This window comes from Euphorbia lathyris, chromosome 1 (genome assembly GCF_963576675.1).
Source record: "Euphorbia lathyris chromosome 1, ddEupLath1.1, whole genome shotgun sequence".
Classification (NCBI taxonomy): domain Eukaryota; kingdom Viridiplantae; phylum Streptophyta; class Magnoliopsida; order Malpighiales; family Euphorbiaceae; genus Euphorbia; species Euphorbia lathyris.
Window position 1 is genome coordinate 65,150,324 of NC_088910.1, and position 22,603 is coordinate 65,172,926.

The window sequence follows — 22,603 nt, forward strand, 5'->3', positions numbered from 1 at the left end:
CCCTCCTTTGGGTTCGGGATATGTAATGTCCCGCTTATATTGAATCTTTTCTTTTATATTGTGGCAAGTTGGAAGCTTTAAACATTCTGTCCGCTTCGTACCCCAGGATCCGTGCTGTGAATGGCGATTTCATGTTAACTTGATGGCGTACCTTTCTGCATTGTTCTCTTATCTATATAGAGCGGTATGCACTCGCCTTTCAATCTCATCATTCGTGTGTTCAATGTTGAATCATGATGGTGAAGCCAGTTCTTGATCTTGATCTCGATCATGTTGAGGTTATGCTTGGAGATATGGTTTAACGCGGATGGATGTTGTCACAACCGTGGGAGCCATTTTATCTAACTTCTGATATCTTGTCTCCGCATCCTTCAACATTTTGCTAACATAATAGATGGAGAACTTCTGACCTTCTTCTTCTTAAATAACCACGGTGCACATATCTTTATCCATGACAGATTGATAGAAATGCAGGTCCTTCAGATTGGTCTGCTCATCAAGGGCGGTTCTGCTAGGAATTGTTTTATACCTTGATATGCTTCTTGACAATCTTTCTAGTATGATGATCCGCCCGTTCAACCTCTGGATCTTTCTCACCCATTGTGGGGTTTTCATTTAGGCGCTCTTTTCACCTTTTTCCTCGCATGGCTTTTATTTAGGCGCTCTTTTCACCTTTTTCCTCGCAAGGTTTTTTATTTTATCTGGATTTGCTCTAACTCCTTTTTGGCCAATGACATAGTCAAGGAATTTTTCTGAAGTGACTCTGCATATACACTTCTTTGGATTGAGCTTTATTTTTCATATCAGTGTTTGCACTGGTTGTAGTATTAGCAACTCCCTTGTACCTGTGGGTTAGCACTGAAAGAACTCCAGAAGTGGGGCATGCTATGTCCATTATTAAAAGATTGTGGTAAGTCATAAAAGCTATATTCACTTACCTTGGGGATCAATGGCTTGATCCATGGAACATACTTCATAGCAAAAGAATGTTTGCATTTGCCTTGTTGGCAAATATCATGTATGATGCAATGTCTCTTTATGGAATTTTTAATTCATCTTGGAATCAACTTAATAATTCCTTCGCGTTGGTCCCTGACTCTAGAATGAACTTAGTCAAAGGATAAAACCGAGTAAATATTATATGTCAAACAAATTCATAATAGAATTTTAATCGTGCTTGTTTTAATAATAATATCACGTATAACGGTCATAACCATAAAGATTGCTACTGCACATGAATATCATAATGAATTCTTAATAAATAACCATAATGAGAATGGTTTAAGAATAATGTCATTTTGTATTTAAATGCGCATTAATATCCAAGATAGCATATTTATTTTAAACGTCATAAAAGTTATGACATTCTATATTGGGTAAGATATCTTACATAGTTGCTATTTACTTGCAATTAATATTGTGCATCCATACATTAATGGCATTCAGAGATCATTAAAGCCTCATTTGAATGAGGTGTAATTAAAGAAAGGTAAGTGATGATTTGATAATATAGTTATATATAAAATTATTCTTATATCATTTCATTTGTACGAATAAAATAGAAGAGAAAGGGTAATTTTAGAAGAAAAATACATGTACCATGATTCTCCTCCAATCTTTAAGGAATTCTCATGTATATCCTAAGAATTTTGCATAAATTAATGTTCTGATCCGAAACCGACACTTGCACTATTTTGTAGTTAGCTCAGGACATGAAAGTTTTGTTTATCCAATTTGGTAATTCATCAGCCCATAATGGCCTTAATAGTTAGGGACAATTACAGGATAATTACAAATAGACTCAATATTTTCAAGTCTCTTGTGTTGGTAACAGAAATTCTAACAATGTCAAATAAACAGTTTTTATATGAATAGACACATCCTTGTAAAAAAGGGAATGAAATAACTGTTTGACAAAACAATATTCAAAAATATGAATTTTTGATATTAAAAGTACTATATAGGAGAAAAGCCATATATAGATGGTGAATAGTACAAGGAAAAACCAAATATGATTTTTTTTGTAATTTCTTCTAATAGTTATATGCATGTTCATCCAAAAGACCGACCAGATTTAAATAATTTGTAATTACATGAGCCCTTTTATGATATTTTAATATCAAATGACAAAATCACATTGAATTGATGATTTTTTTTTGTAAATCCCAAGATTACGGGTCTTATACATGCGTTTGTACTAATTCAATGATAATATCATATTACACTTGTCATGCATAAAAATATGAGGGCATAGTAAGCATGCAAGATTTAATGAAAGATTTGTGTTTATGACTTCATCTTTCACAGTTTATTAGATTTATCATAATAACATGTAATGATATTCATAGCACTTTATAAGAGTGAGGGATCTCAATTTTCTTTAATTAAAAATGGAATAAGAAAGGGGAGGAAACTTATCTTTTTCATCATAAAATTCCAGATTTAATGTAGAAAACTCTTTCCCACCAATATATGGAGAACTGTATCTTTGGATAGATTTGTTGTACTGATTGAGCCAAAGTTTGAGATTGTGATTTCTATTCTGTTGACTCCATTGTTTTGTTCTTTGTGAAACTCTATACAATCAAGATTTTGTGATCTTCTGTTTGTTAGAGATCCACCTTCACCGCACCAATTGATAACTCGGGGAAAAATCCTTGATCGGAGCACGTCCCTGTGAGGCGCCGTTGGGATCGGCCGGGGACACTCCGATGCCAAAGTCAGTAAGGAAGATCAAGAGAGCAAACTGAATTGACAAAGAGTAAGTGAATGTGTACCTTGATAGCCTAGGGATGTAGGCTATATATAGCTAGGAAGTCGTAACCTTCAGCAACTAGAAGGTCTCCATTAATGCTCCATTAATGGCGGTTACTGGTTACCTTTAACCTGGCGGTTACTGGTTACCTTTAACCTGGCGGTTAGCTAATTGATAGCTCATTAATGGTCTTTATGGCCGAGTCGGCGGTGAGCCATTACTGTGATGAATCATGTGAAAGAGGAGATTCGCCTCATAGGTTCGCCAGCGGATCTCAATAACCTGTAAAGATTGAGTTTTTCAACATATTATAATTATACTTGGTTTAGCCATTAAAACAATAATAATAACTACCATCCTCATAATTTATTGCATCTCAATTTTGTTGTCCATAAACTATCATTATTATTCTTAGTGTCCCTGTTATACTTAGTTGTCCCTATTTGAAGATTTTGTTTACAACATGGTCCCATGATGCAATAACTTGGAAATTCAATATATTTCTAAAATTAATAATATGACTTTCAGGCTTTTTAAGCAACTTTTGTTTTGTTTTTTAATTTGATTTGCAGGTGCACATTTTGCTTTAAGAGATGCTTGGTAGATTAATTAATTTCTATTGTGTTTACTTTATCAAATTTTATTTGTTATTTCACTGTATAATCTTTTTTTATTTCCTAAATTAACTTATCGTTTCTTTACTTCAAATATTGTAAATTTTTTTATTATATTCTTGTATTACTTGTATTTTTCTTTATTATATTTTCATACATAAAAAGAGATCCCTTCAATCCAAATAAATTAATAAATAAAATCATAATTTTTTAAAAATTTGGGAAATAAAATAAAATTTGTAAAATTTATGCTAAAAAAATTACTATGGCAACATAAAAGTGGTTACCATTAATATAATATTAGCAACGATAATAGTTGTTGCAAATGTCATAATTTATAGCAACGACAAGTGTAGTTGCGGAAAAGTCAAAATATTTGCAACGTCAGATGTTGTTGCAAAAAATTGAAATATATAGCAACATTGAAGATCGTTGCGAAAAATATAATATACAACAACATAAGATGTTGCAAAAGACAAATTTCCTTCTCCTACCTAAAGTCTATATTTGGCAACAACTATCTTTTTGCAACAAGCGTGTTGTTGCCAAATATATACTTTTTTGCAACAATAGAAAGTCGTTGCAGAATCCTTTAGTAACGGAACATACCATAACAAGCAAATGTTGTTGCAGAAAATGCAATTTCGTTGCTAAAAATATTTTTTCAACAACATGTTTCGTTGCTAAAAATCATTTTTCTTGTAGTGATTTCTAGTCGGGTGTCAGTAAAGTTCTTTTCCAAGGAGTGTGAATGATACAAGCATTATATTAATTTAGACATGTTCATGGGCTGGACCGGGCCGGGTTCGAGCCGGGCCTAATCGGGTCTGACATATATTTACTTTGTCCAAGCCCAACCCAGCCAGCATTAGATTCACATCGGGCTTGGGCCGGACTGGGCTGAGTTAAAGAAACTAATTCCCAAGCCCAGCCCAGCCCGCTCAACATATATATATATATATATATATATTAATTAAAAATAAAAATTAATTATAATTATAAAAAACAAAAATGCAATTAAAATTTAATTCATTAGTGGGGAAGAAAACTATATTTCCATTCTACTCCAATTCTTGTTTATAGAGATTTCTGGTCAATATGAATTAATATTTAAGGATATATATTACCTCTCATTTTCCCTTTTTCAACAAAAAAAAAAAACATTGAAGAACTCAGCTTATATTCAATTTTTTTTTAAAACAGAAACTTATATTTACTTTTAGTTAACAAAACCAATTTTTTTATAACAAATGAATGATCTAAATAAATGAACTAAAGTTTAATTTCATTTAAGCTATAACAAATTGAAAATCTAAATCAATGTTATATATATATATATAAAGCCGGGCCGGGCTAGCTCGGGTTTTCAAAGCAAATCTCAAGCCCAACCCATTTTACGTGCGGGATTGTACGGATTCGGGCCGGGCTGGACCAAATGATAAATATACATATCCAAGCCCAACCCATAGAGGGCGGGCTTGGACGAGCTGGGCGGGCCAACGGGTTTATGAACAGGTCTATATTAATTCCTAAACATGAAGGTGCAAATTCTTTGAAGGATATACGACCTATATCTTTATACAATGTTGTATATAAAATTGTCTCGAAGGTCTTGGCAAATCATCTTAAAGCTCTCTTCCCTAAGATCATATCACCAGCACAGTCTGCATTTGTTGCTCGCATATCCATAACAAATAACATTCTTGTTACTTTTGAAATTATATACCATATGAAAAGGAAAACAAAGGGAAAATTTGGTGAAGTAGCACTTACTGGATTTCAGCAAAGCTTATGACCGTGTAAGTTGGGATTTCTTGGAAGGAATGCTATCCTGCTTGAGTTCTCACAATTAGTTCACTTTTTGGGTAAGCTTATGTATAAAAAGTGTATTGTATAATATGGTTGTGAATGATAATATGGTCGGTCCAATTAACCCATCACGTGGTCTGCGCCAAGGGTGCATGCTATCTTCGTATCTTTTCATTGTTTGTGCACAAGGTCTTTCTTTACTTCTAGAAAATGCCACGAGTAACGGGATCATTCATGAGAGTAAAAAATGTCGTGGAGCTCCTGTTGTCTCACATTTGTTATTTGCTGATGATAGCTTTATTTTTTATAGAGCGACTACATTAGAATGTGGTAGTTTGAAGGAGTTTTTAAAGGTGTGTGAAAAAGCTTTTGGGCATGCTAAATCAGGTATTTTTTTCTTTAGCAAAAATGTAAGTACCGAGGATAGATTTGCCATGTCAGGTATTTTTGGGGTTTTTCATGTAGAGAAATAGGCAAACATTTGGCAGCGGAAATATAATTTTTTTTAACCCATTTCCCTTTTCCAAGATCCGTTAATCGTTATTTCATACAAGGTAGGATAGAAGTAAATACCTTTTAGATGAACTATCTACTGTTGCTAGCGAAGTACCCTCAACTCTAGTTCCGAGTTCACAAGCACAAAAAAAACACGAGATCAAACAAGTTAGAATCTCAACCAAGAATAACAATAAAAATAGACTGTCTCTAACAAATCAACACAAGATCAAGGATAAAGAGAAAGAGATAAAATCAATTGAATGGAAGCAAGCGGTGGAAATTTCGCCCTCTACGGTAGCGGTCAAATTTATCTCTCCTCGGGATGGACTGTCTTGGCCGAAATTCATAGTAGGGAGGGGTATTTATAACCTCTTGTATCTAAACCCTAGTTAGATAGAATTAGGTTACTAATTAAGAGTTGTATCCGGAATAAAACTCTTATTTTTTATTATCTATAATTATATCCAAATATTAATTATGAGATAATATTAACTTATTTAATATGATAATAATTAGAAGTAATTTAATCACAATAAACCTTCTAATTAAATTATCCTATAATTAATTTAATCCACAATTATAATCTAATTAAAATTGTCAAAATTAAATTAATTCCACATGTGTCTAATACACATGGATTTCGCCCCCCTCCTTTATTTGGGCCTTAGTGGACTTAGTCTTATGTGTGACCCATTAGGTTCTTATTACTACTAGTCGTATACAACCATTAGGTTCTTATTACTACTAGCCGTATACAACCATTAGGTTCTTATTACTACTAGCTGTATACAACCATTAAATTAATTTCTCAAATTACATTTAATCTTTGTATAACGGAATGAGTGCGAGGACTGTGATAGGCAGAACCGTAAACATTCCCCCAGAGTTATAAGAAGACAGGTTGATTCCGTCGTTGACCTTTCCGTATTAGTTACAATATAATTCGATCCTTTATCAACTACATCCTTGAACAGAATCTTATGACTATGGATTATGTCAAGTCACATATAGCGAAACGTTCGTTTTACTTGTACAGGCCTAGTTAACTCCGAATAGATAGGTTAAGTGAAATCTCTATTTCAAGTCTTAAGCTATCACCTTGCAAGGATTTAGAGTCAAGTCTTCCACAAGCGATCCTTGGACGTATCTCCCATTTATCAGGAGTGACAAATGCTCAATCCAATGTTAACTATCCTGCAATTACTTCTTGTGATACCCAACACCTGCCCGCACACACCCCAGAGTCATCTCTGTTATGGATCGTGTTTGAATAGAGTCAAAGCATCACATTCCATGATCCAGAATCACTAATTAACATTCATTTGAGTCTGAGGATTACTTATACCTATTAATACTAATGTCATGAACATGTGACAAGGATAAATCCATCCATCCTGTTATCTCAAGTCGGGTCCCCAATCTTAATGAACTCCTTCACTAGATCTATGTAACTGTCCAGATATCTGCATATCTGAAGCTTGCGAGATCAGCTCTCTGTCTCGATAGAAAACATTGTACATGCAAGTCTCTACAGTATTATGTCAATCCCTATTCAAAACATATTACTTGACTTGGGGGTGGTTTTAAGTTTATTAGTTTATTATAATGTTTTGTCTCACTTCATGCTTGTATGAACACTTTATAATCACTTTAAATAAACTTGATGATTTCCTTTTATTAGACTTATTTAGTTCTGAAAAATAATTGCCTTTATACAGTTTGAAAACCATATCTTATTAAAACAAATGATATAAAGAACAGTTCATTTACAGTTGGTTTATATCTTAGAACAATTGACTATAGGACACTAAACCCCAACATTTCAAGCACTAAATACAGGGAGATATCTTGGTTCACCTTCGTTTATTGGTTGAAGAAAGAAGGAAGTTTTGCATTTCTAAAGGACCATCTTTTCAAACGGATTAATACTTGGCATAATAAGATACTATCCAAAGCTGGGAAAGAGATTCTGCTAAAATTTGTTGCTCAATCTATTCCTACTTTATGTATGTCTGTTTTTCTATTTCCTTTTACAATGTTAGATGAACATCATGTTGGGGATTCATCATAGAAAAAATAACGAAGCACAACGGAAAAAAGCTACCATTTAAAATTTCTAGAACTCGTAGACCGTGTTAGACTGCCACAGATTAAACCTTAAAATGTTTTATCAAGAATAATCAGGAACTTACGGGTTATGTCTCTTCTAGAGACGGCTCACTACACCATAGATGGTCAATTGCAACACCCATTCAGTGTTGGCTTTGACTATATAAGTGTTGCCATTGACTAATAGGCAACACTTTAGACAAAAAAATGTGTTGCAATTTTGCGTGTTGCTATAGATATCAATAGCAACACTTTTCCGTATCTGTAGCAACACCAACATAAGTGTCACCATTTGTATTTATAGCAACACTTTTCATATCCTAAAGCAACTCTAATATAAGTGTTGCCATAACCATAGAGGATGTAATACTTTTGTCGAAAAATATTTAAGCAACACTTTCGTACATAATTGCAACACTACTTTATACAAACACTTTTTTTAAAGAAACTCTTTGATTTACTATTGCAACACTTTTAATTTACCATTTTTTGTTCGAAGCAACTCTTTTATTTACTATTGCAACACTTTTTAAATAACACCTTGATATATACAACACATTCTTTAACTTATACAACATATAAAAATTTAAAAAGCCATTTTCAATTTAAATGTGAACAACATCCTTAATTGTAAGTACACCGATAATAAGTCAATATGTGAACAATAGAATTCAAAATTGTTATATGATAAAAAAAATTAAAATATATTATTATGTCATACAAATATAATATGATAATGTTATACAAATATAATATAGCTTATTCTTCAATCTCTTCGTATGGAGCACCACTTCTAAAGATATTGCAACATTGTCTTCCACTTCCTTAGTATAATAACAAATAACTTGGCTTCCACTTCCTTCCAAGAGACAGGCACATTTGCAGATTCACAGCCACCAAGCAAAAGCTACAGCTACAGAGTTAAAGAATAGAATAAAAATATCACAGTATTTTAAGCGCATATACAGATCAAAACTACAAATAAGAAAAAAACATGTAAGACCACCTAAGATTTTCGATTCAAAATGACCTATTATTCTTGCTCTAAAGCATATGATCTCTTATTTTCATATTTATGAGCAGAGTCAACAGCATAACAACCCTCAAACATATGAATAGGATAGTATGCAAAAGAAAGCATGTAAGCAACAGAGCAAGCAATTGCAAAGTCCGAACAAGTCTAAAGGTCATATCTGATGAAGGCTAGAGTAAGGTTGCTAGATTAAGGTTTGCAAAGAGAAATAAAATATGGATACATCAGAAGTGGAAGTACAAACCATAAAGTTTGCTTAACATGAAGTGCATCAGACACAAAGCAGAGCATATGTTTCACAAGCAAATTGACCTCTAGTACATAATGAATGATTCGCTTGCATCAAATCAAATCACATAAAAAAAAGTCATCCCAGCAAACGTGTTTGGTGCTTTCCCATTTACAAAAGGTGGTAATATATTGTGTGCCCCTCCCATAGACTCCTTCAAATTCTTCAACTAATATTTCTTTCCACATATATTCAAGTGATTCACAACCAACTATTCTATCATCGTGATCAAGATGACAATGATTAAGCTAAAAACAATTTCACGAAAAGAAGATTTGGTCAAGCACGAGTTCTCAAATTGAGGGATGCGAAAACGAATAACACCAGCTTAAAAAAATAAAGAGCACAACAGTATTTGAGCAGACATATGGCTCTTGAATGAATAATGGAGTTTGATCCATTTTAATCAGTTCCTAGTGAGCAAAATGCTTCAAGTAATTTAAATGTTGAACAAGCATCAATTAGCTCACAACTTAACTGTAAATGTCTGTTGCAATTAATTCTTGCTCATACCTGTAATCCAATAAACATATGAAGCCAATTACTGAATATAAATTATAATATAATATAAACATAATATATGAGCTAAATTCAAACAGATTAACATATCTAAAAAGGTACTCTGAGGAAAACACTATATTGCTTGGAAAAGTTTATAAATACTCCTATTTGTTTCACTTGAGAAATATTTGAAGTGTAAAAATATTATAAAAGAAAAGAGTTTTGACAATAGACTTCAGAAATCCAAACAGGCGAGTAAACTCTTTCCCTTTTAATTGTACCTATTACAAGCATCAATGAAACATTCCTACAACATAAGGATGGGTTGGTAACTCCCTTTTTTGCAATTATTTTGTGATTCAAAACCAAACAAGCTAATGAAAGAAACGAAAACCATTATGAGCATCCTTGAACCCATTACTTCCAATCATCTGCAAAATGATAGAAAAAAGTAAAAAATGATTATCAGTTATCAGTTTGCTTTATCTCACAGTGCTAATTCATTCTCCTAATAAATTGTTAACTCTATTTAGCAAATCAGAAACAATTCAATGTCCCATGAACCAACTATGATTCGCTGATGAAAATGATTATCAAGTTTCATTAGTAGCTTTGCATATTATAAATACAGTAGAAAATATCATTGAGCAGTGTCAGAAACACATGTAGCTTCAGACCACCTTTCGGTTTTCTGTGAGAATAATACTATATGGCATGTGGCTGAGGAACATTTTGGTAAGCTCTCTACCAGGTTAACAGTGCCAGAATAATTATGAACCATAAAAAATTAAAATATTTAAGAAACTGATTTCATAATTCTCCTGTTGCAAGAAAATAAATTAGCAAATTGTTACATCCACAGTATAGTATGATTGCAGTAGCACGTTCTTATTTGCACAAATAAGGACTTGAAAACATGATATGATCACTAATGTTTTGAAATTGAAGCCAACTATAAGAATTGAAGTTTGAACTTATGACTAATAACTATGGGATTTCCAGTTGCTTGATTTTTAATGAAAACTAAATTTCACATGCTGCTGTATCAAATTCATACCAAAAATTGAGAAAAAAAATAGGGAAAAAGGAAAAAAAAAAAACCTTGTATTGGTTTCGATGTGGACATTGGGGGAAAAAACCTTGAGAGAACGCTCGCGAAAAATTAACCAGCGACAGGATTGAAAAAGTGGAATCCAGGTTCAGCCAATCTCTCGAATCGACCTCATCTCTCAAGAATGCCTATGCTGGCTTAGTCGATTCATCCAAAGAGAAAACAGACAAAAGCATAGAAGATCCTTAAAACATCCTAAAAAATCCAATCTAATTAGAAACAGAATGAGAACCTATTAGAAGTGGAAACCTAATCGAATTTCTTCAAGAAAATAATAATGAAAGACTTAAATTCAAAAACCAAGTTGAAAGTTGGAATTACAAACACTCACCTCATTCAACCAAACTTTGTAGAGCGGAGATGAAATTTGTCTACTTCCCGCACCAGAGAGACGTCATATGCTCCAAGTTCACCCCCTAATCCATAGAATGTTAGGTGAGGAACAGTGAGATTGGAAGAGCCGAGGCGAGAAACTAATGAGAAATAGGGAGAGAGAATTTTTAGGCTTGGCTGAGAGCAAATGAGAAAGGTAAGATGAGAGAAGGAGAGGGAAGGGTCAAGTAATCGCGTGAAACAAAATTTTCACTTTCCCTCTCCTTTCCAATTTTTATTTTTTAAGGTAAAAATTTTTATTCGCTCGATTACTTAAGTAAAAATTAATAATTTAATATATTTAAATAAAATATCAAGAATTTAATATATTTAAATTATTAATTTTTATTTCGATTACATAAGTTCCTAATAGTTAGCTTTAGATATAATACAAACTGTTGTTTACATTATTTGTGTTTAAAATTTCACACACACATGAAATGGATGTATTTTTTTATTGAATTCGCAACTAACTATTTTGTAAATAATGACTTAATGTTATTGTTATAAAAAATAAATGATAATTTTTCCGAATAAGATTAATAATTTAATATGCCCAAAAATGAAATATTGAAGGTCTCGTGCTTTTTGTTTTTTTTTAATTCTTACATTTTCCATTCACTTTCCTATCCCACTGACATGATATCATCCAATAATAATAATAATTTAATAATGCATTTCCAATATTTATTTGGAAAAAATAATAATATTATAATTCCGTTTTATGATTAAATTCTTAATAAAAATATATTTTCAAATTTCTTTTCCATTTCCAATTATTATCTACCCACGTCATTAATAAATATATCATTTTTAATTTTATTTTTAATTTTTTTACATATAGTGTTATAATTTTTTCATATCTATTGCAACAATTTACAAATAGTATTCTAAAATATAAGAGTTTAAGTTAATTTGACATATTTCTGCAACACTTCACACACAATGTTGCCATTGATCAAATGTAATCACATAAATTGCAACACATTAATGGCAACACATGTATTTTGTGTTGCCATAGACTATCTATGGTGTAGTGGCTGAAGAAATGCACAAGTCGCATGATTCTCCAAAAAGGCTCATGCACCAATTCAATTGGAATGAAAACGGTGCTAGCCGAATCACGAATGAAAAGACAAACACTGAGATTAGGGAGCAAGAGGGGGCTGGCTGAAATACTTAGTGTATGGGTGAAATACTTAGTGTATGGGCTAGGGTTGGGATTGTTCTTTTAATTGCACCTTAAATACCTTTCCTGTATAGGTTTAGTTTAATTTTGGTTTACTTCAAATTAACCCCTAACTAATTCAATTTCATAAATAAAACCCTAGAGTTTATATTTAATTCAATTGGCATTAATTTGGTTTAATTAGATTAACCTATAATTATAATTAAGGCCCAAAAAAACTAAATTGCATTATCAGTTCCATTAATAAATTATCGATGAAATTCAATTAATCTATTGATTAATTAATTACATTAGGAAATTTATTAATTAACTAAATCAATTTAAATACTAAATTGATTAACTTGTTATTTAACAAATAATAAATTAGTCCCCTACTGTTAATTAATATACAATTAATTAACCCATTCTTTCTGATTAAATACATTACATGTATTTGATGATAAAGTTTCATTGCTGCAGTTGTGTGTACACGATCCTAAGGGTCCGTCCTCAGCCAGTCATTGACCTAAAACCCAATCACCATAAGTGGCTTCTAGCAAACCATTACGGTCCCCAATGGATACGAATTATTTCAGCCGTCTCAAGGAGACACATGAAACTCAGTAGATGATCTCTTAGAATCTCTTACTAGTTGCATATCGATATTATAAACCAGAGACATGGTGGCTGTCATTCTCCGAGCGGTTTATTATATTTATTGATCGAAAGTGAACTGATGAATCAGATAAGTAGAACTACTTATCAGGGTATGTCCATACACTTCTTTAGTTCCACTTATCAAATGACCGGTGATATCAGCTCACCGTTATGTGAGTGGTAATTCTTTCACTTCACTTATCCGCAATAACGTGTTCACTGATTCATCCAACATACTCATATTTGGCATCTTGTTACAGACCTATTAGGCGTATATCAAAGTGAACCATATTCCATACCGTTTACTATAATGAAATTAGGTACTAGTACAAAAATGGCCTATGGCCACGGTTTATTTGCCATGGTTCTGTTAGGAACCGTAGCAAATAATGTTATTTACCACAGTCCTACAAGAAACCGTGACAAATAATGTTAATTGCCACGGTCTTACAAGGAACCGTGGCAAATAACATCTTATTTTCCATGGTTCCTACAGAGACCATGGCAAATAAGCTGTTATTTGCCACGATTTCATAAAACCATGGCAAAAGTACCCTATTTGTCAAGGTTATTATGAAACCATGGCAAATAATATTAATTCAATATTAATAATTAAATATTCATTTATCTAATCTAATTTATTTATTTAACTAGCTTATTTAATAATTTGTGAATTTTGTAACTTAAATTATATATACAAAGTAAAACATAACCACTACCTATAATTTATATATATATAAAGTTTTCAAAATTTAGTTTAAATATATAATTAAAATTATATTTAATAGTTGATATATTATTGAAAGCTTTTTATATAGTTTGACGCTTTATAAATTATAGTGGCATTTATTTTTCAAGAGAACAAACTTAAGATATTTAGAATGAAATAAATACAAATTTGAGTTAATTAACTTAAGTCAATTAAGTAAGAAAATAATCTAAACTAATGAAAATAAAATGATTTAACTAATGGGTTAACGTGTAAAAATATGCCTAATATTTTGGGTCAGGAGCAATTTTACCCATAACGTTTAAAATAGTGCAATTTTGCCCATAATGTTGGAAGTCAAGAGCAATTTTACCCCTACCGTTGATAAATTGGGTCAATTTGAGAAATAATTCATTAAACCGTCTTCTCAGTCATGAATCTTTTCATCCACACTTCACGCGTGCATCATTTTATTAGTAACAAATCATAAACATATGTTGGGATGTGGGAAAAAAATATTGTCTTTTTATACAAATTAGACAAAAAAAATTCATCGGATTTATAAATATTAATCTTCAATTCTATTATTAAATTATAAAAAACATGAAATCCTTTTTTAGAACGAATTGTTATGCAATTGGTGTGGAATAAGGAACAAAAATACATGTTTTGTAATAGTGTTTGAAACTGATCCAATTTATCAACGTTAGGGGATAAAATTGCTCTTAGCTTCTAAAGTTATGGATAAAATTGCACCATTTTAAACGTTAGGGGTAAAATTACTCCGTACCAAAAATATTAAGGGTATTTTTACACCTTAACCCTTAACTAATTTAGTAACTAAAAGAAATGATTGAAGTTTAGTTTAAAAAAGAAGAAGAAATGATTGAAGTTTGGCCGAAATTGATAAGAATGACTTAATTTGGGCAATTTAAGACTATTAGAGCCAAATTTAATAAAATATAGATAGAGGGGTAATTTTGTGATAAGAAAGACTTAAATATAAATTTGGATATTTAGGGTTCATGGCTTATTTTTGCACACAACAGCCACCTCTTCTGACCAACTGCCATTCACAGCCGCATCGTTCTTTCTGTCGTTCACCTTCACTATCCTCATTCCTTCAGCAGCGCCGCCGTCCTCTGATCGCTGCTTCTTGAGTTCTAGTCGAATCCACCATTTGGCATCGTTTACTCCTCCTCGCCCACGCAGACCGCATTCTTCGTTGTGGCTTCCTAGAGGTATGCTCGCCAACGTTGAGGTAAGGTTCATTCTCTTATTTATGAAGTGTTTCTGTAGATTTTCAATTTGAAGTGTTTCTGTAGATTTTCAATTTTGAGCATGCTATTATTTTACAATCTGAATTATTTCTACTTATAAGTGTTTCTACTTACAAGTGTTTCTACTGATTGGACTAAATTGATTGGAATATTGTTTTACTCATCAATTGGAATATTGTTTCCCTGAGTGATTTGCTGTCTTAAATAACGACTAATGCTCTAGATCTCTGTGTAATCTTCAAATAAGAAAATAAAGGAGAAGAGAGGTGAGGAAGTAGTTGTTATTGTAGTTAGTAAATGTGGTCGAACAGACCTTGTTGCTTAGTCTCAGTGGTGGATTGTGATAATGATTGTGATTATGATAATGATGGGCGAGTTTTACCCAGACGAAACTTCTGCAAGAAGAAGAAAGAATGAAAACGAGCAATTATATAAGGGAAAAGAAATGTGTAGAGAAAATGCATGCTTGTAAATGGCTCTTGAGATGTGTTAAGCCCAAAATATACCTAAAATATCATTAATATTTACATCAGTTTTACTACGAAATCATGCTGTTTATATCTATTTAGAATACTTTTACGTTCGAATGTGTTTCTTTCATGCAAGGTACCTAAATATTTGGTAAAATCCAAATAGGAACGAAAAGAGGTTAAAAACAAAGGAACACCCCTACAAAAGGAGTCAAAGACGATGAAAATCAAACGCACCGAAACGAGGACGAGGACGAAGTCAGAGACAGAGAAAAATACTCCGTGTCGCGACCAAGAATCCTCCATTCTCGGTCGCGACACGCGTCGCCCAGCTCTTCCCTTTGTCATTTTGAAGGCTGAAAATCTGTTCCCCCATTCTCGGTCGAGAATTTACATTCTCGGTAAGTTCGGATTTTCAGGAAGCAATAGTTGCACATGTTCGTTTTCAACGAAACACGTCCGTTCGATTGGATAAGAACGCCTCTTCGTAGCAGACACATTCCTTGGACACGACTCCTCAACATCTATAAATAGAGAGTTGATTTCAGAGGTGAAAAATGAATTTTGAAGAGAAGATTTAGTACAGAATTAATGCAGAAATTCTGAGTCAAGCAATTCAGAGTTAGAAGATCGATTTTGTAAAAAGCAATATGATGTACACACATTGTTTACCAAATAATTACAAACACAGTAGCATTTAGATTTAGATTAAGATTTGTTATTATTAGTTTACATTTTGGTAGTAGAAGTACCCGTCTCTATTCCGAAGATTCAGCGAGAAGATTTAGTAGAGGATTCGCCCCGGAGCCTGACAAACTCTAACGAAGTTCAAAGAAAGGATTGACAACCCGTTCGCTTGAAAGTCGTCGAAAGCTTCCATGCTTCTTGTTCTCTGTAAACTTGTATTAAATACATACTTCATCTAATAAAGTTTATTCAATTCAATAGATTTTTATGTAGCACTTCTGTAATTGATCCGAAGTGAGTTCTGGTGTTTTCATTAAAACGTAGTTGAATTCAAAATCCTTACAAGGAAACTTTCTTGAACACTTAGGTAAATTCATATCTTGAAAAAGTATTAATTTGGTTAAATATATCCCGACCGTAGGATGATTGTCTGCGGTTCAAAGCCTTTTAATTGAAAGAGTTCACGTTATTACATTTATATAATTGTTTACAAAGTTTAAAGTTGTTTTCTTTGCTTAATGCAAATGAACACGTTTATTCCCTTTTCTAAAGCACTAAACGTTTCTGTCTTGTAAATTCATACTCAAAACAAAATTGATTTCTAACATTCTTCATACTCTAATCTAATTCTTATTCTATCAATTTCAAAACCAAATCCAATGATTTTACATATTTTAAACCTTGAAAGTAAATCAAACTGAATTAAAATAAGTTTTCGTTAAAAAAAAACATTCCCTGTGGGATCGATATCTTTTTGTTACTACAAGCGAAACCGTGCACTTGCGGAAATCGCTTAAGAAGTTTTTGGCGCCGTTGCCGGGGAACGCCAAAATTTTTAACAAAAATTTAGATTTTCCGTGTTTTATTTCGAATCTAGGTTTACACATACTTATTCAAACTTTTATATTTTATTTATTTCGAATTACTAACATATTTATTTTTCAAATTCTGTTTTGAAGGTAGTTTCGGTTCGTGCAAAATTTCAGGTTCATGCGCAGTTCTCAAAGTTCAGGCATTGCTCCAGACCCTATAGACCCAGAAATTGAAAAAACCATTAAAAGAACAAGAAAAACAAGAAAAACAAAAATAAAACTCCATTAAAAACTAGAGATACCGAGCCAGAAACTATGGCAACGCTTATGGATTACGCTAGGCCGGGAGTGGCCGGTGTAACCAATAGTATCGTTAGACCCAGAATCATCGCAAACCAATTTGAAATTAAGCCATCATTGCTTAATATGTTGCAAAATAATGTAACATTTTACGGGTTACCTAACGAAAATCCTAACACCCATTTGACAAATTTCCTTGAAATTTGTGACACTTTTAAAATTAATGATGTGACTGCCGAAACAATCAAACTTCACCTCTTTCTTTTCACTTTGAAGGACAGAGCCAAAGAATGGTTAACTTCAATGCCAGGCGCAACATTCGAAACTTGGGACCAACTTGCCCATTCGTTTTTATCAAAATATTTTCCTTTAGCAAAAACCGCAAGAGTCATAAAAGAGTTAACATCTTTTTCTCAACATGATAATGAAACTCTTTATGAGGCTTGGGAACGTTTTAAAGAACTTCAACGTTTATGCCCACACCACCAATTGCCCGACGCACTTTTAATGCAAACATTTTATAATGGATTAAATCCTACAACTAGAGGTTCATTAGATGTTATGTCGGGAGGGTTATTTATGAAAAAGACATCTGCCCAAGCAAGAGAACTTTTGGAGGAAATGACAATCAACAGTAGTATGTGGCCTGCAGATCATAGACATATACCAGTGGCGAAACCATCATCCTCGAACACATCATCGGTTAAAGGTATAGTGAATCTTGATCCAGTTGCGATGTTACAAGCCCAATTTTCTGCCTTGTCGCACAAAATTGATAGGTTTATGGCACCGTGCGATTCTAATGGTAATCCAATCCAAGCGGATGTGGATTATGAAGGTATGAGCGAGATTGAACAGGTAAATTTTGTCCAAGGACAAAACCAAACTAATAACCCTTATTCTAATACCTATAATCCTGGATGGAGGAATCATCCTAACTTTAACTGGAGAGATAATAATAATAATAATGCAAATGCTAATCAAAATCATACAAATAATTATCAAAATCAATCAAGAGATACGATTAGCACTTTATCTTCTAAAATCGACAAATTCATAGATGCTATGAGTGGAAAAATAAGTAATCACGACGATGGTTTTAAACGGATCGAGAATAAATTCGATCAGCTTATTAAAAACCATTCATCTAGCATCCATAATTTGGAGGTTAAAATTGGCCAAATTACTAAATCAATTCCATCCCGCAAAGAGGGAAGTCTTCTGATGCGGATTCCGCGAAGAACCCAATCTGAGGGATAAGTGTACCCCGTCGTTATCAAGTAATAAATTTCTGGTTTAAGTCCAAGTTATCATCCACAGGATTTATTTCTGCAAGTACCGAGCTACTCGATCTCGGATGTTATCTAGGCTTAGGGGGTTTTGAGTTGGTTTGTTTAAATTAATCTACTCCTAGGTTGAATTACACTATTCCTAGCTAAATTTTCCGATTCTAACTAAGTTATTCTACGCCTAATTGAATTACTCTACCCCTAATTAAGTTAAACTACTCCTAAGTGATCTTTTACCAATGCAATTAACCGAAGGAACATGAAGGGATACGATGATAATGAAAATAGAATGTTTAAACAATTGAATTGAGACCTAAGTCACTTGTGTCCAAGGCGATTAACCCGACCTATCCTCCTAAAGTCCCTAGTTCGTGATTCCCTTGTAAGGCCGAAACTAGCTCTAAGGCTCAGTAATTTGGGCTTAATCTTCTATAGGGTCGTCAATCCTATAGGCACTGACTAGGTCAGATTCAGCTCGCAATATGTGCAACCTAATTTTGGGATTATCGAATGAGTTAAACCAATCAGACAAAGCGTAAGACAAAGATTAAAACATCAAAACAATTGAATAAACAAGAACTATAATATATATCAAAGATGGAAACATTGTCACGAAGTTACAATAAACCTAGAATTCATAGCATGTATCAGAGGCTAGACAGAATGTAAAAGAAGAAAAATCCCTTTTAGGGAACCTGTCTACCAATGCAGGCGTCTTTCTAGGATTTAAGGATGAAGCTTGAGCAATCCTCGGTGAATGGAGCTTCGGAGGTGTCTTCAATGGAGGTTTGAAGGATATGGAGGAGGTGGAGAGGATTTCTCAAGGTGAAAAGCTAAGAAAATCACAAAGGAAAAAGATATCTAATTTACATTGGAAAAACTCTATTTATAGACGCGGCTCGGGCCCTTTTCTTGACCTAATTCGTGTCCTTATTGATGTAGGAAGTCGTGGGGTCCATCGTGGCATCCTGGGGGCGAAATTGGTCTTTTTGACCAATTCCCGCAGGTCTGCTCGGCGAGCAGGGCTACTCGCGACGAGCAGCCCCCTGCTCGCCGAGCAGGCACCTGGCGGTGCCTGGGCGGTGCCGGGGCGGTGCCTGGGCTGCTCGCCGAGCAGCGCCCGGGCTGCGCGCCGATGCTCAATTCACCGAGCGACTGCCGGGGGTCCCCGAGACACGATTTTTGCCTGAAATTGATCATGTTTTAATCTGCACACGCACATAAACTCCAAACAACATTAGTCCAAGGGCTAAATTGACCCGCCAATCGCTTATTTGAGCAAACGCTTCGTTTGGTGCGACTTTTGACGGATCAATTAGCTTCAAAAGATAATGGAATTATAATATGCATGCCATTTTGGCCGTATTTGCCTAAATTGATCATAAAACGAGCCTAAACAACGAAAAGTAAATAAAACGTTTCCAATTTCTAACTAACTCACACAAAAGCATTTAAATGCGAGAATTGCTCGCTTATTAACAAAATAACGCTAAAACCCGTCCTAAAACCGTACCCAAAGATAGGGGTTTTTGACCCCTATCAAACCTCCTCGCACTTAAAACTTTACTTGTCCCCAAGTAAACTAAAAAAACTAAACCCGCAATCACAAGCAAGCTAGAAAACCTCCCGGTTTGACTAGGTGCTTGACACAATTTCGAGCATCTGTAATTACATGCATTCGGAAATACAAAGTAGAGACACGATATCAAAAAGCCGCATTTCAATTATCATAGGTCATAGTTTTAAGCAAAAGGACACATGTTCAATTAAACGAGCTTGAGGGGATCGCTAAGTAAAACACCTCACCATAGGTAGTTCACTCATTTCACACAATTTTGGTGGCTAAAGTGTTTACTCTCGGCTTATGTTCTTGCTTAGGATTACGTTGATTTTGCACGTTCATCCGCGTTCCTCTACTATGCTATATGATTCCGATGATATCAAAAACAGCCTCTAATCGGGGTTGTAATGTGGTTAGAGGGTTAAAGGTACAACAAGGGTTAATAGTTCTAGCGCTACAAAAACTAAGTTTAAATGGCTTTAGCAAATATGAAGTGACTGAGCTTTTTATTCATCCCTTATTATTTTCTTTTTGGGATGTTTTCTTGAGACGTTTTTTATTTTTAAGAACTGGGGAATGAAGTTCTTCCCTTTTGTTCGTCTCTTTTCTTTTTTTTTTTTTTTCTGTTTTTCTCTTTTTTTTTCTTTTTGGGATAGTGATGCTCATTCACTTCTTAGCCTTTTGGCTTGCTACTGTAATGCCATAAACAAAGATAAAGCGCTAGAATAAAACAAAGGCTCTATTTGAGCTTTGCACAAGAAATTGGGTTAAGTAGCAAACCAAGTTGTGGTTTGCAAAAACAGGTTAGAACGAAAGAAAAATCTATAAACTACAAAAATATAGGCTCAAAGGGGCTTCCTAGAGTGGATGAAAAAGAAAAAATACGGTAAAGAAAATGGTTAATTCTAATGAGGCTGATTCATCGTTTATCATCTCAAACCATCGCATGTAGGTTCAACACAGTATTAGATGCAAAATCTGTAATCTTCCACAAGTCAAAGCTTTCACACAAAAATGTCAAGAAAAAGAGCTTTTTGATGTTCGCTCTCAGGCTCAAATTCAACTCACAATTCTTTGGGTTTCAATTTTGTGTTTACTAGTTTTCCCCAAACTCAAGTTTAATGTCACATGCCTTCGATTCTTAAGTTATCTACCTAAGTAATGATTTTAGCATTTCTTCAAAAGTAGGGTCTAAATGCAAACCTTAGCTCATGTTTTTACAGATACAAGAGTTGTGTCCCACACCTAAACTAGTTGTCATGCAATTTTAGATTCGGTTCTCAGCCCTCAAAGACAAATAACGAAGTTTAGATTCGAAGGAGGTTCACGGTTTTAGGTCCTAAACATGCAAAACCTAAATAAAACCCGGAAAACGCAAAACTAAACTAGACACGACGCAACAAAAAATTTAAAAATTATACAATTTTTGTAAGTTTGTCTACCCCTCCTCCTCACACTAAAAATATGCAATAAGTTCCAACATTGCATCACAAACCATAAAGTACAAGTGCAAAAAGTTAGGGTGGAGAAGAAAACTTACGGATTTTATCGCAATCGCAAAAAATTTGATGATTTGCGGTGCCAATTTTTATTTATTTATTTATTTATTTATTATTATTATTTTTCAGCTCCGTTCGAGATTTAAAAAAAATCCCGAACAGTTTGCTTATCACGGCCAGCGGCGGGCTGGGCGCAGTGCCCAGCTCGGCGAGCTGGGCCTCCTGGGGCCAAAATATATATATTTTTTTTAATTTTTATTTTAAACCTGAAAACTTAAAAATAAAAAAAATAAAAATAAAATAAAATAAAATAAAACTAAACAACTAAAAAAAATATTTATTTATATTTTTTTCTTTTTTTTATTTTTTTTAAACGAACACTTTAAAAAAACGTAAAAGAAAACTAAAAAGACTAAACTAAAAGATCAATGTATAATCTAAATAAAATAAGCCTGAAAAGTTTTATTAAAACTTGGGTTGCCTTCCAAGAAGCGCTACGTTATAGTCGGTGAGCTCGACATAGAATTTCCGCCTAGGTGTATGATGACATTCGCGTTAGGAATTCAAATTCCTGAATAAATAATCCGTACCTGCAAAACGGATTATCAGTTTCAAGGAATTTTAATAAAAACAAAGGATCAAATTTAAATAAATTATGAAAAAGTTTAGTTTGCTCCCTTTTTGATTCTCTAGGTAGATCGAAGAGAATGAAATCTTCTGGACATGGAGCAAAACCGAACTCTTCTATTTTTGGATTCTTCTCTAGAGGCTCAATTTCAACTGATTCCTCAATTAATATTGAAACTTTTGGTTTCTCATAATTAGGGATCGGTTCTTCATTGTTAATGGAAAAAGATATTACCTTATCAACCTGACCTACCAAATTGGGTTCTTTAATTGATTCGTCCGCGGTTGAATCAACTAGGATCCCTTTTTGTATGCAATAAATTTTTAATTGAGGCATACAAATCGTCAGTTTGATCTTCGTGAGTAGATAGAAAGTTAAGCAAATGCGTAATAGACTCCTTATTTCCATTGTTTCTAGCAATTTTCTCAAAAAAGAAGAATCATTAGAAATAA

The 22,603-nt window shown here is 33.5% G+C and overlaps 1 long non-coding RNA gene and 1 other non-coding gene across 5 annotated transcripts; both read right to left on the reverse strand.

Moving 5' to 3' along the window:
- Positions 1–8,389: 8,389 nt before the first annotated feature.
- LOC136208665 (uncharacterized) lies at positions 8,390–11,235 on the reverse strand. Of its 4 annotated transcripts, none has more exons than XR_010677249.1 (4): positions 11,051–11,235; positions 10,710–10,928; positions 9,890–10,039; positions 8,390–9,620 (listed from the first exon to the last, which is right to left on the reverse strand). It is a non-coding gene; the product is annotated as an uncharacterized lncRNA (long non-coding RNA). The 4 variants fall into 4 exon arrangements; XR_010677255.1 differs by having other exon boundaries at positions 8,390–8,698; positions 9,586–10,039; XR_010677240.1 differs by having other exon boundaries at positions 8,390–10,039; positions 10,710–10,914.
- Positions 11,236–17,558: 6,323 nt separating this feature from the next.
- Positions 17,559–17,665, reverse strand: LOC136216103 (small nucleolar RNA R71). The gene has a single exon (XR_010683095.1). It is a non-coding gene; the product is annotated as a small nucleolar RNA R71 (small nucleolar RNA).
- Positions 17,666–22,603: the final 4,938 nt, after the last annotated feature.